Source organism: Chroicocephalus ridibundus, chromosome 6 (genome assembly GCF_963924245.1).
Source record: "Chroicocephalus ridibundus chromosome 6, bChrRid1.1, whole genome shotgun sequence".
Taxonomy (NCBI): domain Eukaryota; kingdom Metazoa; phylum Chordata; class Aves; order Charadriiformes; family Laridae; genus Chroicocephalus; species Chroicocephalus ridibundus.
Window position 1 is genome coordinate 52035954 of NC_086289.1, and position 13708 is coordinate 52049661.

Sequence of the window (13708 nt, forward strand, 5' to 3'; positions counted from 1 at the left end):
TTAAAGCCATTACCCCTCCTCCTATCACTACACTCTCTGATAAAGAGTCCCTCCCCATCTTTCCTGTAGGCCCCCTTTAGGTACTGGAAGGAGCTGTAAAGTCTCCCTGGAGCCTTCTCTTCTCCAGGCTGAACAACCCCAACTCTCTCAGCCTGTCCTCATAGCAGAGGTGCTCCAGCCTCTGATCATATTCCTGGCCCTCCACTGGACCCCTTTCAACAGGTCCATGTCCTTCTTGTGCTGAGGACTCCAGAACTGGACGCAGAATCTCACCCTTGGTTGTGGTGACGGGGAGTGCTCCCAGGGGACAAGAGTTGCTCCCAGCCATGGTGGGCAAAGCTCCCCTTGCCCTTCCCTGCCACGGGGCACCGCCTTTGGGCTGGCTCGGGAAGTTTCCTTTCTTCACCAGCCTGATTAGCTTCGTGATTACCCAAGTGTGGGAAAAACAGAAGGTAGTGCTTGGGAATGTTTAAGGACAGATTTGCTTATTGCTGATCCACGTTACATTTTCTCCAATGATTATATGAATCAAAACATAAAAAAAGTCTCTCTAAATGGAAAAAACCCCAAACCCTTCATTTCACACAATACTAATTTTTATACAGATCTTGAAGCTGTTTTTAAAGCTCTTCTACAAAAATTAAGTACAAGCTGAAGATAGAACCATCTCAAAATTAAATGGACTATACTTTCTTCTGAAAATTCCCTTTCTGTTCAGCTTCTGAGGGTTTTTTTCCTTTTCGGGAATCTGCAGACTGCTTTACTCAAAGTGGACTTTCATTTTTCAGGAAAAATTATATCGTGCTTCAAGAAAAGAAAAGATCGTCCACCTCTTTTAAGCTGGGAAACAGAAAATAGGATCTTCTTTCCAGGTGTTTCTGTGGCTGACAGCATCTGAAATAGGCTTTCTGTGTTCCTTCTTGCAAGAGAATTACTGAAGAATTAAGTATCATACAGACATGTCGAGACTGCCCAATGCAAAATACTCTACATCAAAAATAAAGTATTCTCCCCCCCCAGAAGGTATTGTCATTCCAGGAAATTCTGATGGGGATCATTAATGATTACAGCATATAGCAGCCATAGTTCTGTTCAGAACAAAACAGCTTGCTTTCTTCACCTATGATTTGAAATTTTATATGATTTTCAATTTTGCAATGCTGGGAGGGTAGTTCAGCTGACTTTTAAAGTTCATTTCAAGAACACAACTCAATTTAGCAAGTAATTTGCAGAGACCACCCCTCTGATTGCAGTATGTTTTTCTGCCCGTTGCAGAAAGCACAAAGAGAAGACGAGGGCAGACAGCGGCATTAGCGACCCCACATAGCCTGCTCTAACACAACGTGTGATTGTAACTAGATATATTAAACTGTTGAGACGCCAATTAGCTACTTCAATGCAAATTATTCTTTTATTTATAGGGTGGTTCTTCCTTAGACCTGAAATTGCTGTAGCTCTGATGCTAGCACCAAGTCATGAGATAAATGAATCACAGAGCCAGATCGCTGCGTCTGCGAAGACTGTTCTGTTCTTGAGTCTGATCTGACGCTACAGCACTTGCAGGAGATCTATGTGTGTGCATACGTATCTGTCAGATGAAGCAATTCCCAAAGGAATTTTTGGTGCAGCATCTCCTGCGTGCTCGCAGGACTGGAGGACAGGAGGAGCGCCTAGAGCTTTGGGTCCACCAAAGGGGTGCGCAACCTTCCCCTCCCCTCTGCTCTTCCTGATGAGCCCCACAGGGCTCTTTCGGTGAGTTCCCCTTTCCAGGCACTTTAGTATCTCCCCCAAGCCCAGAGCTGAACCCCGCCTCAGCGGCACAGGCAGCACAGCAGTTTGGTGGGGTAAATGCCAAGTCTGCCAACGTTACCAGAGGGACCCTGATCCGTGATGCTTATCCAGCTGTTCCTACTCCATCAGACTGCTCCAGTTAGTGGTCCCTGCATTCCTGGCACACCTTTAGAAAGCCAAGCCTGTAACTTGGCAAACAAGAGCCACTGAAGAGAAAATAGGCTGTGTTACCTTTAAAGAGAGATGGCTGGAGCCTTTCCAGAAAACTCTAGAGGTTTTTGCTCTCTGTTGTTTTCTTTGTGACACCTGAGCTGGAACCAAACGCGCAGGGTCGGCTTCCTGCACCTCCACGTGAGCTTTCCCAGCCATGCTCTCCCGTGTCCCCCAGGAACACCAGCTCTTCTCACCCATGACTCAGCACCTTCAAGTGCTGACCCCCCCACAACCTTTCTGCATGGGCTTCCCACACCTCCTGCCTGCACTAGCCACAACGCCAGCCCCAGCTGGCCATGCTGGCAATTAGAAAATGACATCCGGGAGTCTGTGGGTTGCTGCAAAATATCCACAGCAATCTAGGAGGGAAATAGGTCTGTTGCTGGTCAGCTTGAACCCGCAGCGTTGCTGTCCACCCTGACCTCGGAAAATGGTTAAGAAACCACAGTCTGAGCAAGAGATGATGCTATGCGATGTACACACAGGCAGAATGTAGGTTGACTGGCTCTTGGCCGAGGTCATATAACACAATAAATACAAAAATGGCATTATGACTGTATCAGACTTTGCTTTTTCAGTTCAGTTTCTAGGAGTGGAAATACTAAAAGTATCTGCAAATACTCTGGCCAATTACTTACCAAATGTTTCTGTGATATCTAAAGCAATTTCAGAAGTCCGTAAGACAACTCAGAAGTCCTTTTCTAGATGGGGTTCAGAGTATTTCCCAAAACATTGGGAAAATGTTTTGATTTTATTATATTCTGGTTTCACCCTTTGCAGAGCTGTAGCAGGGTCCATTACCTACCTGTGCTCTGCTAATAAATACCTACAGAGAAATTTATGGTGAAAATCTGACTGCACTGAGCTCAGTGGGAGTCTACCATCACCGCCAGTATCTCCAAGACTTTGCCCTGGTCTTTAGAGACTATGTCTGTCAAACAGGTCCTGTCCCTAAGGCAAAGATCTAAAGTTCCCTCCTGTTTCTAACCTTTTAAATCTCGTGTTAAAATCTGCCTTGACTGGGCATTAAGTTCCAAACCCTTTCCACAGATCTAGAAAAGATGTAGAATCATAGAACTGCCTAGGTTGGAAGGGACCTTTCAGATCATCTAGTCCAACCACCAACCTAACTCTGACAAAACCATCACTGATCTAAACTACATCTCTAAGCACTATGTCTACACATCTTTTAAATACCTCCAGGGATGGTGCCTCAACCACTTTCCTGGGCAGCCTGTTCCAATGCTTAGTAACTCTTTCAGTGTAAAAATTTTTCCTAATATCCAGTCTAAACCTCCCCTGGTGCAACATGAGGCTGTTTCCTCTTGTGCTATCACCTGTTACTTGGGAGAAGAGACCGACCCCCCCAGCTACACCCTCCTTTCAGGTGGTTGTAGAGAGCGATAAGGTCTCCCCTCAGGCTCCTCTTCTCCAGGCTGAACAGCCCCAGCTCCCTCAGCTGCTCCTCATAAGACTTGTGCTCCAGACCCCTCACCAGCTTTGCTGCCTTTCCCTGGACCTCCTCCAGCACCTCAATGTCTTCTTTGTGGTGAGGGCCCAAATTTCATTATGTTCCTACATTTAAAAAGAAAAATTGCTCAAGGTTTTGGTAAAAATAATGTAGCTGTAACAGGACGCTTATAGCTGCCACGTGGGAGTTTATCTGATGACACAGACAGCCCCAGGACTGGCTCCTGGGAAGCTCTCTGCTTGTAGGTAGGGAGGTATGGCTAATGGAGGATCATTAGAAAGCAACAGAATAAGCCCCCAGCATATGTGGCCACCTCCAGAGACTCCAGGCAGCCATTTCCATCCCATGATGTTTTCCAGCCGTGCAAATAGGCAGGCTGGTGCCATACCAGTCCTGATGAGAGACTGGCTCCCGTTGGCAGCAGCAGCTGCCTCTGCGCCATTAGTCACTCACGCAGGCACACACAGAGCAGCTGAGGGAACTTAGGAGAGGCAGCAGCATAAACCGTTCTTCAATTTCCAATTCTGTTATCCTCCTTCATCTGGTTTGCTTGCTTGTCTCATGTCTCCCAGGCCTGATCTGGAGAGCGATTTTTCTGCCGGGGTGATTTCTTTCTGCAGGACTATCTGCCTTTCTCAGGCCAATTGTGCAAGTGGAAATGAAATTCTGTTGAAACAGATTCATTAAAAAAAGATTAGTAAGATTAATTAAACTGTAACTGGCCTGTGCCTTCCTTGCTGAATGCAAAGAATTGTGCTACAAACAACAGAGCCAAGGGCCAGCCCTTTTCTGAAAGCATATGACATTTCTCCATCAGTTCTGGTCCTATCAGCAGCTATCTACCAGTACACGGATGATAGCTTCTGCAAGTTTCTGTCTCTATACATTCACATACACAGAAAAAAGGACTTTTGGGGCAAGCAAGAAATTTTAGACATGTACAGTGCAGCGCTGCTTTGTTTCAGGAAGGTGGGCTCAGGGTGACCGCTTTCATCGGCACAGCACACCAGACAACGGGGAGCTTCATTTTTAATGCACCGGAGCTGTGCAATCGCCAGTGATTGTTCCATGGCGTTAATGGAAAGACAGAGGTATTTCTGGCTTCCGTCCTCTAGGACTTTCAAAGCCGGTTTCCAGGAGTGCCTCTCACAGCCACTCTCCGAATTGCTCGGGCGATGGGTTTCCCACCCTGGGGCTCTCTGAGAGCTCTCGGGACTGCCTGTGGCTCCCCACCACGCATGATCGCTGTGACCTGTGTCTTCCCTTCCGCACACAAACCCATTAGCAGGAACGCTGAGTACCCTCACAGGAAAGAAGCTTCTTCCCCGACAGCAGAGCCGGAGGAGCACCAGCATGGCGCCAGGCTGGGTGGAGTACTGCGATGCCGAGCAGTACTTTGAAGCAAGGCCAGAAAGAGCTTATCAAGGGCTGGATAAGGAAAAAGGGCTTCTCACATCCCCACCTCTCCAGCCTATCTCTTGGGCTGCTCCTGCTGTGCCCAGCCAGTCTCACTGCCACAGCACTTTCTGCCATCTTCTTGTCCCCGGCAGGAGGAGGAATGGCAGCCAGTCCCCAAGCTCGGCCACAGGAGAAGGGAACAGAGGGTGTTTCGGTGTTTGGGGACTGGGAGAGGCCAGGCCTAACCAGGAGCTATGTATCCCACAGGAAAAAAACATCCCCCCCCGAATCGTGTTTACCTCGGCTGCTCTGGAAACGGCTACCGCATGGGCTGATGCTAGACAGGGTTTAGCTCTTTTTAGAAACAGCTGCCATCTTCCCCCCTTGCATTTTCTGCTGCAGGCTTCTGTTTTCAGCTCAGAAAAAAAAAAAAAACACACCACAAAACACCAAAAGACAAACAAAAGAACAGCAAATAACAAAACCAAAGTGCAGCATGTCTGGAGGAGCAGAGAAAAGACAGATCAGGAGCTCCTGCCCTTCCCCTCTCAGAGCACACGGGCAATCAATGCCCTTAAAAGCAGCAAACACGGAGCTGGTGAGAGGATGCACTGTTCCAAGGAACATGTAATTAGACCAAGGAACGCAGTGCTGCAGGTGGACATCCAGGGCAAGGACACAGAGAAATTTGAACTATTATCTGTATAACGACAGAGTTTTAATAGTTAATGATCTTGGGTGTGGGGAAATGATGTAACATGGCATGTTCCCCAGTTTAAACCAGTCGGGATTAGGAGAAACCCTCTTAGAAACGCAGACTAGCCACAAGCAGCAAGGCTCCCCAGGCCCTGCCTGGGAGCTGCTTGGAGCTCCCCATTTGCTGAAGACCCATTTGACCAGTCTGACCCTGGGCTTGCTTTGCTGTAGCAACACGCTGCCCTTTTCCCTGTTACATCCCTATGTAACCTACCGTTACACCTATGGAGCCAGCACAACAGCGGCCATGAACCCATCCCGCTCCGCAGCTCGCCTGCCTGTGCCGCACACCGGTGCCTCTGGCCGCCACCAGCGCCTGGGTGCACCCGCCTCTGGGAAGGAGAACAAATCAGGGATGTCCAAACACCTAGGAGAGTACTTAAGAAATATATTTCATTACAGTTTATGCAAACTCCATTTGCAGCTTGAGCACACAAGACTATTTATGAGAGGAATTTGCTGCTGGAGATAATGAGCCAGTTTTCACCAAAGTGTAAATCTGCCGTCTGCCTGCAGAGGCTCACGGACTGTCAGAGCACAGATCATCGCTACTGAGCGTTCTGGTAATAGTGTAAACAGCGACGACATTTAGAGTATTGTTTAACTGAGGGAGGAGATATAAGTCACATCTACAGTATTATCTAACGGGGAGTAAACCTCTGCAGATCATACATCACAACTCTGGCAGCAGTCTGTAATGTCTTTAAGCTACATCTTTAAATTATGAATAATGCCTATTAAAAAATCATAACTCTTAGTTGTGGTAGGCATCTCTGGGCAAAGACACTGTCAGAATAATTAGAACCTAAACCATGAATGCAGTATCTGTTCTCATCCCGGGGAACAGTTTGTAGGATCGGCGCACCCATCGCAATAGTTTATTGCACCTCTTAAAACCAACATGCTGAGAAGTGCTTCCCACCAACAATTTTTCCACTTAGGAAGTGAGTTAAGCCCCTTCCAAGTCTACAGCTGAGCATCTGAGAGCATAGGAAATGAGCAGGGTGTGCATTTTAAGAAAGTCCTTCGCAACTTTGAGAAAGTTATTTCCTCGAGGCAAAGATTTGCTTACCTTTGAGATAGTGTGAGGCGGCGCAAGCTCTCCTTTCTGTCCCCGTAGCCAAGAGGAAGCCCTCGGTCTGTGTCCCTGAAACCATGCTCATGGCTGCGCGTTTATTTCTGCAGCAGTGCAAGAGGCATGCGAAAGACAGCCTCTGTGGAGCCCCAGGTTATGCGAAAATCTACCAAAAGCCAGTTAGGTCAGCTCTAAACTTCAAGTGCAAACAGCTCTTCCATTGCTGAAGCCCAGCAAGGCACACGTATCCCTCTGTTTCAGTCAGAGCAGGAACACGGTGCACCCAAATGCGCGATCTGGCACCACGGGGCAGGGACACCAGCATGGCACGGCAAGGACACCAGCACGGTGGGACAGGACCAAGGGCTTGACCGCAGGGATATTTCTTCCCACAGAGTGCGTAGGACTTGTGGCTCTGCTTGCCCCTGCCTCCCTCCATCCCCTGGCCGGGGGGGCTGGAGGGCAGGCACAGCACCAGGTACCTGTATTTCTCTCATCACACAGACCAAAAATATCAGCCAACCTTAATGCAGGCTTTTTCTCTGGCCACTTTTCTTCTAATCAGCTGCATAAAGGCCAACCACAGAGCAAGAGAGAAATGGTGAACAGAACTGCCAGGTCACTTATTTAAGCTCAAGAGTTTCATCTTCTGACTCTGCCGCCACGAGGGAGGAATGGGACAGCCTGACAGCCTCCAGCCAGGTTAACACCGTAAGTGAATTAGCAGCACCATCCATAGGCTTGCAGAAGGAAAGAACATCCCCAGAGCAGCACCACATGAGGAGAGGAAGTTCTGGCAGCTTAGCTCAAGCTTTCTGAAAGAGCAGGCAGGACGCAGGCAAGACGAGCAGTCACAGAAAGTGGCAGATACCATTTTGCAACGCGTTTTTTACCCCTGGCAAAAGCAAAGCTTGTTAAAGGTGGGAGACCGACAGTGCTCAGAAATAAAGGGAGAAACTGGTAGCAGTAACATGAAATTTCACGTACCTGCTGTCAAGAAGCTCTCCTCGATCGCACAAACGTCGTTCCAGTGAGAAGCTGTAAGTGATAGTCCCGTTTATGTGGGGCGAGCTCCTGCCTGCAAGGGCTGCCCGCCTGCATGAAAGCCTGTTCCTAAAGCTGTGCCCAGATCTGCCCATTCTCCACACAGAACAGACTGATAAACAGACATTCTGATGGACCTCGACCCAGCACACTGATGCTGATCGGGCACACCACGCTCGCTGGGGCCTGAGGTGTCACACAACACCAACTGTAGCACTGGAGGACCCCTCCTGCCCTGAGCCCAGTCCCCTGCTGTCCCTGGCAGCCACTTCGTATAACCCCATTCATCAATCAACCACCAGGTCTTGCAGTGAATTGCAAATGCAGTAGACAAGTCCATCCTCAGATGGACCACAACACACCTCCAAAGTGGGCCCAAACCCCAGGTGAACATCATGCCCACCATCTAGAGGGCCCAAGTGTCCTTTTGTTCTCTGTTACCTTTTTCCAGGGATGCGCTGCTGCCAACAGCACGTGGTCCCATGTGCAGGAGCTCCATGCCTCCCAGATTACCTCGACCTGGAACAAGGGTGAAATGCTTACTTGAGAAGAGGTACTGGGTGTTCAACCCTGTGCAGATGCGGGAGAGTCAGTCTCCTGTGGAGTGCTCCAGACACCAGACTGGCATGCCCAAAGGCTTCACTCATGGTACCACCAGTACCTCAGAGCACTGGGGATAAGACGTAAGTACCTCTGGGTTTCTGCAGCACACACAGAAAATAGATCAGCACCACTTTGGGACCGTTCCAGGCTGCTGAGGAAGGTGCTCCACAGTTCATAAGTATTGGTAGGCATTGGGGATGCCAGGATGTTTGCATGTTTCTTGGGTGTAGTCAGAGTCCCAGTTCGACCAGTGCGTTTTTGCTCAGGGGATTCAAGCCACAACTGCCTCCCCACTCTCTGCTCCAGCTGATGGGGAGATGCTTACAGGACAGCAAGAGGTTTTGCGGAGTGGCTGAATCCTGTGTAAGTGAAGTTTGCAGATCATCATCCTACAAGAACACACCTACGATAAGCATATCTCTCAACCAACATTTAATTTACTAGGTTGTATTTACCAAAACCTATCAACGTTAAAATAGGACAAACTGGCAAACACACCAGCTGCACCTCTCCCTCTGCACAGCATCCGAGATGGCCACTCTTCCTTTCCAGCAACTTATTTCCCCTGAAGAAGCCAGCTGTTGACAATGTCGAGCTCATCTGTTTTGAACATTAGCGCTCTCTAATTCTCACTTTCTTGGTGGGCCTTTGCCTAGAAACCTTCCTTAGCAACAGGGAGGCAGAGCAACAGCGGCTCCAGCCAGAGGCATTAATGAGGCAGCCCCGGTCCCTCTGCCCGGCACATCACCTCCTGCCATGCCTCCCCAGCTCACCTTTTCCAGCAGGCCGTAACTAATAGGTGAGAATTTCCAGCAGAATCAGGGTGTGGGGCAGGAGGGAAGCAGCTGCGTTGGAAAACTGTTTGGGACCATTTTGAAAATCCCCTTTGATTAAGTGCTCGCGGCCCCGTTTATGAGCCAGCTCGCCCGAGGGAATTTCTTGCACCTGTATAGCTCTGCCATGCCGAGGATGATTTCCGATGTTTGTGGCCACGGGCACAGGGGGTGACAAGAGGACCCAAGAGGAAAGTGGGGAGGGGATGAGATCTAGAGCATCTCAACACAGGCTCAGGAGCCACTCTGCCTAAGTGAGAGAAAAAGAAATAGAATGGCTCAGGACACTGAAAACAGCCCCGTGAGCTTCGTGGGGAAAGAATACCCTGACCACAAGCCCCATCCTGCCCCATCACTTGTGGTGCTCACTGGCAGCGGGCAATGGTTTCTGCTGTATCTAAGTCTAGGGGGTAGAGCTGCTGTCGGAGTGATGCTCAGATCCTCTATCTCTAATCCTACCACCGATTTCTGCTGCATCTCCACTTAACTGCTGTTTCTTTTACTGGTTAGAAATTCAGTGTTTGCCTTCTCTGTAAAAAGAAAATCAGTATCATTTGTGACATGCTGCGTGAGTAAAGGGGCAATGCCTCATCCCTGCACCACCCCTGGTACACGGTACCCAGAAATGCAGGCAAGAAAAGCTGGCACTTCAAATCCTAATGAAGTGGCACATCCGGGCTTTAAAAAAAGTGGTGCAGGATCAGGGACAGCAGTGTTATTGCTTCTGTATCATCCTCCCCCCAGGCCTGCACCTTTCTGTTCCCAATAGCTTTATTTTGACAGACAGATAAAGCAGGACGTGCGTTGCTCTGAATTTTTCACTTCTTTCAGGGAAACAGCTGACTGCTGCTCTGCAGACAGAGGTGAGTTGGCTCTGCCTGTGCTGCAAAGCAGGTCTGAAGTGGAAACATCTCACCAAGGGTGGTCAGCCCAGGTCCAGAGGCAAGCTAAAGCCAGAGCTACCCGCTTCCCTTGCAGAGCCCGACTGCATCCAGCCAGTTTGGAGGCCAAGTGTCCTAACAAAAAACCTCCCCAGCTGCATCGTCTCTGTAGAGCCAGCACAAGGACATGCACATACGAGTATTGAGAAGGGCGCTAAGCACCACGGCCAGCTTGAGGAACCCGTAAACTTTATCTTTCCATTCTCTGACTCATCCTGTCACAAACACACCACGCAAGCGCCGTGCTGCTACCAGCATTACACAGTGACTCACTGGTAAACCTGCACTGCTCTCACCTCCAGTCCTCCCTGCTGGGTTTTTCATTATCTGCCTGTGGGATAATCATCTGGAGGGAGAGCCATGGTGGCCTGTATCTCCAAACACCTCTCCTCTGCTTACTTGCCAGCACCAGGACGTAATTAACCGCTAGCAGCTGACCCGAATGCGCAAACCTGGCTTGTAGGGAATAGGGGACAACCAGCTCACCGTGTGTGTCCTATTCAGTGGGAGCAAATACTTTTATCAGCATGGGTTGCAGAATCTGCAGAATTTTTATTACATATAAAATCAGAATTAAGCAGGAAAACACTATTCTGGGTTTTTGTTTGCTAGTTTGGTTTTGCATTTTAGCTGTTTCTAACTTTTATCCAGTGACAAACATTTCTGCTCCAAGACAAGGCAGCATTTGTTTATGCCTCTGACCCAAACTCTGTCCCTGAGAGGGTTTAGATTAGAGCACATTCATTCAACACCCAGTTGAAGAACCACAGCCTTGACTAAATGATTTATTGGGTATGTTTGATCTCAAAGACATTCTGGAATTATTATATCAAAGGCTACAGTTTATGAAGTCCGTTTTCTCCTAATGTAAAGACATGAATCTAAATTTTTTGATGAATGCTTACTGAATTAAATAAAGGAATCTAACACCTTTTATTACACACAGAAGTATTCTCACATGGACCTATGAGTAATTACACATAAAAAGTTAACGGAAAAATCAAACACGTTAAAGGTTAACTGTAACGTATCTTTCACCAAAGAGAGAAAGTTTCAAGATTTAGAGTATTCTTGACATAAAGTCAAAAGCGAATATTTGTTCCTAAGAAACAGGCCACCATCTAAGCAATAAAGATAAGAGGCACAAGACTAGGCAGTGCCTAATTCCCAGGAATCTGTTACCGGCACGCGCTCAGGTAGCTCCATTCAGGTGCAAGTAATTCAAGAAAATGGACTTGCCTTCAAATCTGGTTTATCCCCCGTGTCTCCCCGTGGAGGGCAGGTAACCCTAGCAGACCTGTTTGTGTGGAGGAAGGGAGCTCTGCAGGGCCGCGCGTGTCCCAGCCAGCGCTTGCTCTCGCGGGGACCCAGGCAGAGAAGGCACACGGCACCAACAGCTTCATTTTCTGCAGGCAGGGAAACTCCTCTTCAATGGACAGAACGAAAAACCTGTAAACGTGAACCAGCATAATACCTGTCCTTAGCGTTTTGTTCTGATCACAGCCTCCTGAAAGTGTTTTTTCTTTTTTTTTTCCCCAAGAAATATTTTAAAATAAAAAGTCACAGTCTATGAGTGTATTTGCACATTTCTACCATTTTAATTCTGATAAAAGAAAAAAACACATTACTACTTTATTCCTTATATTTTTTGCTCAAGGAAGGAAAAATTCCTGATTTGCGTATAAATTGGCAGGACAAAATCATCTCTCCCTCTATAAGTTCTAGCTTTACCTTTTGTCTTCTTATTTTTTTCCTTCTCCATGACTACTAAGTTCTCTTGACTTTTCAGCTTGCAGGCACCTAGAGGTACCAGCAACGGTATTTTCTCCTTCGGTCTGCCCGCTGAAAAGAGCCATGTCTTCATGGGGGCATGGGAAGAAGGTACATTTTCCTCCATTCCCATCTATATTGCAGGTGCGCTGTTGGAGCTCTGCAGAGGACAAGCTCTTGCAAGCAGATGGCTGAAAGCCTCCATGCAGGACAGGAGAGATCCCCCACTGCCTCTTCATACCTCATGCTCTTCTTAATCACAAAATTAGATGAACTCGGCCCTTTTAACCCATTGTTTTCTGCCACCAAATTAGGTTTCATAGCTGGGTTCAAGCACTGATTTCCAGTAGGAGGGCTGGGAAAATTCACAGTAACCTACTGCTTCCGTGCACGTGGCTCACACTTTCTCCACAGCCTGAGCACCAAATAAACAATTTCAATAGGATTCCAGTGGAAACCTGAGTAGCAGAAAGGAAGCAGAATGAAAATGGGGTTCATGGATGCAACTGTTCATCCCTATTTGTCTCTCAATTTTGACCCTTTGGAAAGAAGAGATGGAAATCACAGTTTGACTCATGGCAGCACTGATGGAGCTACAGGATGACTAGAGCACATATCATGCTGGATGGTGCTTACAGTGTCCCTTGTACACATTAAACCTTGTGCTAAATGGGAAACCTCACTCCTTGGAGATGTTGACAACTAGACAATCACACTACGTATTTGCATGTATTAAACAAAAAATTCTAAAGAGCTGAGATGCCAGCACAGCTCTTCTCCAGCCTTCCCGGAGCACTAAGGAAGCTCTGATCCCCTCACCACCCACCTGCCAGCCCTTAACCAAGCTACAGACAGCTCCCAGATAGAAAATCTTCCTTGCTAGCCAGGAGGCTTGCTGGAAGGTGAAAGTAAAACCTGAAGAGCGCTTCAAAGTTGAGTCTGACTTCAAAGAGCCCTGCTGGGGGACCTGCACCTGCAGCTTTTCATGCTTTTGTGCTGTGTTTGGCTGTTTATCATTAAACCATTCATTCAGCCAGCTCTACACAATAAGCCTTTAATGGATCTTAGGCTGAAAAGAGTTCAGCCTGCAGACATAAAAAGTTAAAACATAATCTGTCTTTCTTAAAGAAAGCTTTGATATACCTTAAAATACCATATTTTCAGAGGTAGTTACATATTCACCTTTTTTTCCTTCCTGTGGGCTTTTCAAGACTTAATAAATCTATAAGCTCCTATTGACCAAGCACAGCAGGTGCATATATCGGAGCATCTTGCTGGAGTCTAGGATAAGAAAAACAGCTCTGACAATCTACTGCTGGAAGCACCACGCACAGGGTCACACGGGAAAGTCTTCTTCTCCGCATCTCTAAGTCTAGGAAGCTCTAATCATAGAAATGTCAATTTTCAACCAGCCTGATTCTCAAGGAATCAGTGAAACTTTTGATTTATACCATCAAGGACTTGGCTCAGTCTCATTAGATTTCAAAAACTAAACTGAAACGTGTAAAAAGCTTTCTTGGCTATCTGCCCATCCTTGTTATATAGCCTCCATTACATAGTATTGGAGTGCTTCATAATTTTTAACATATTTACGCTCATAGTACTGCACTGGAATAGAGAAATGATGGTTTCTTCCTTTTATAGGCTGGACACTGAGACACAGAGAGACTTAAGAGTCTGACCCATCAAAGAATTCAGGACCCATAAGAACCAGGCTCCAAAAACGAGACCCTCAAACTCACACCTCTAAGTGTTCCTGAAAAGCCACCGAGTCTTTAGCCAAAAATTTGTCTTTAATGCTTGGCACCACCAT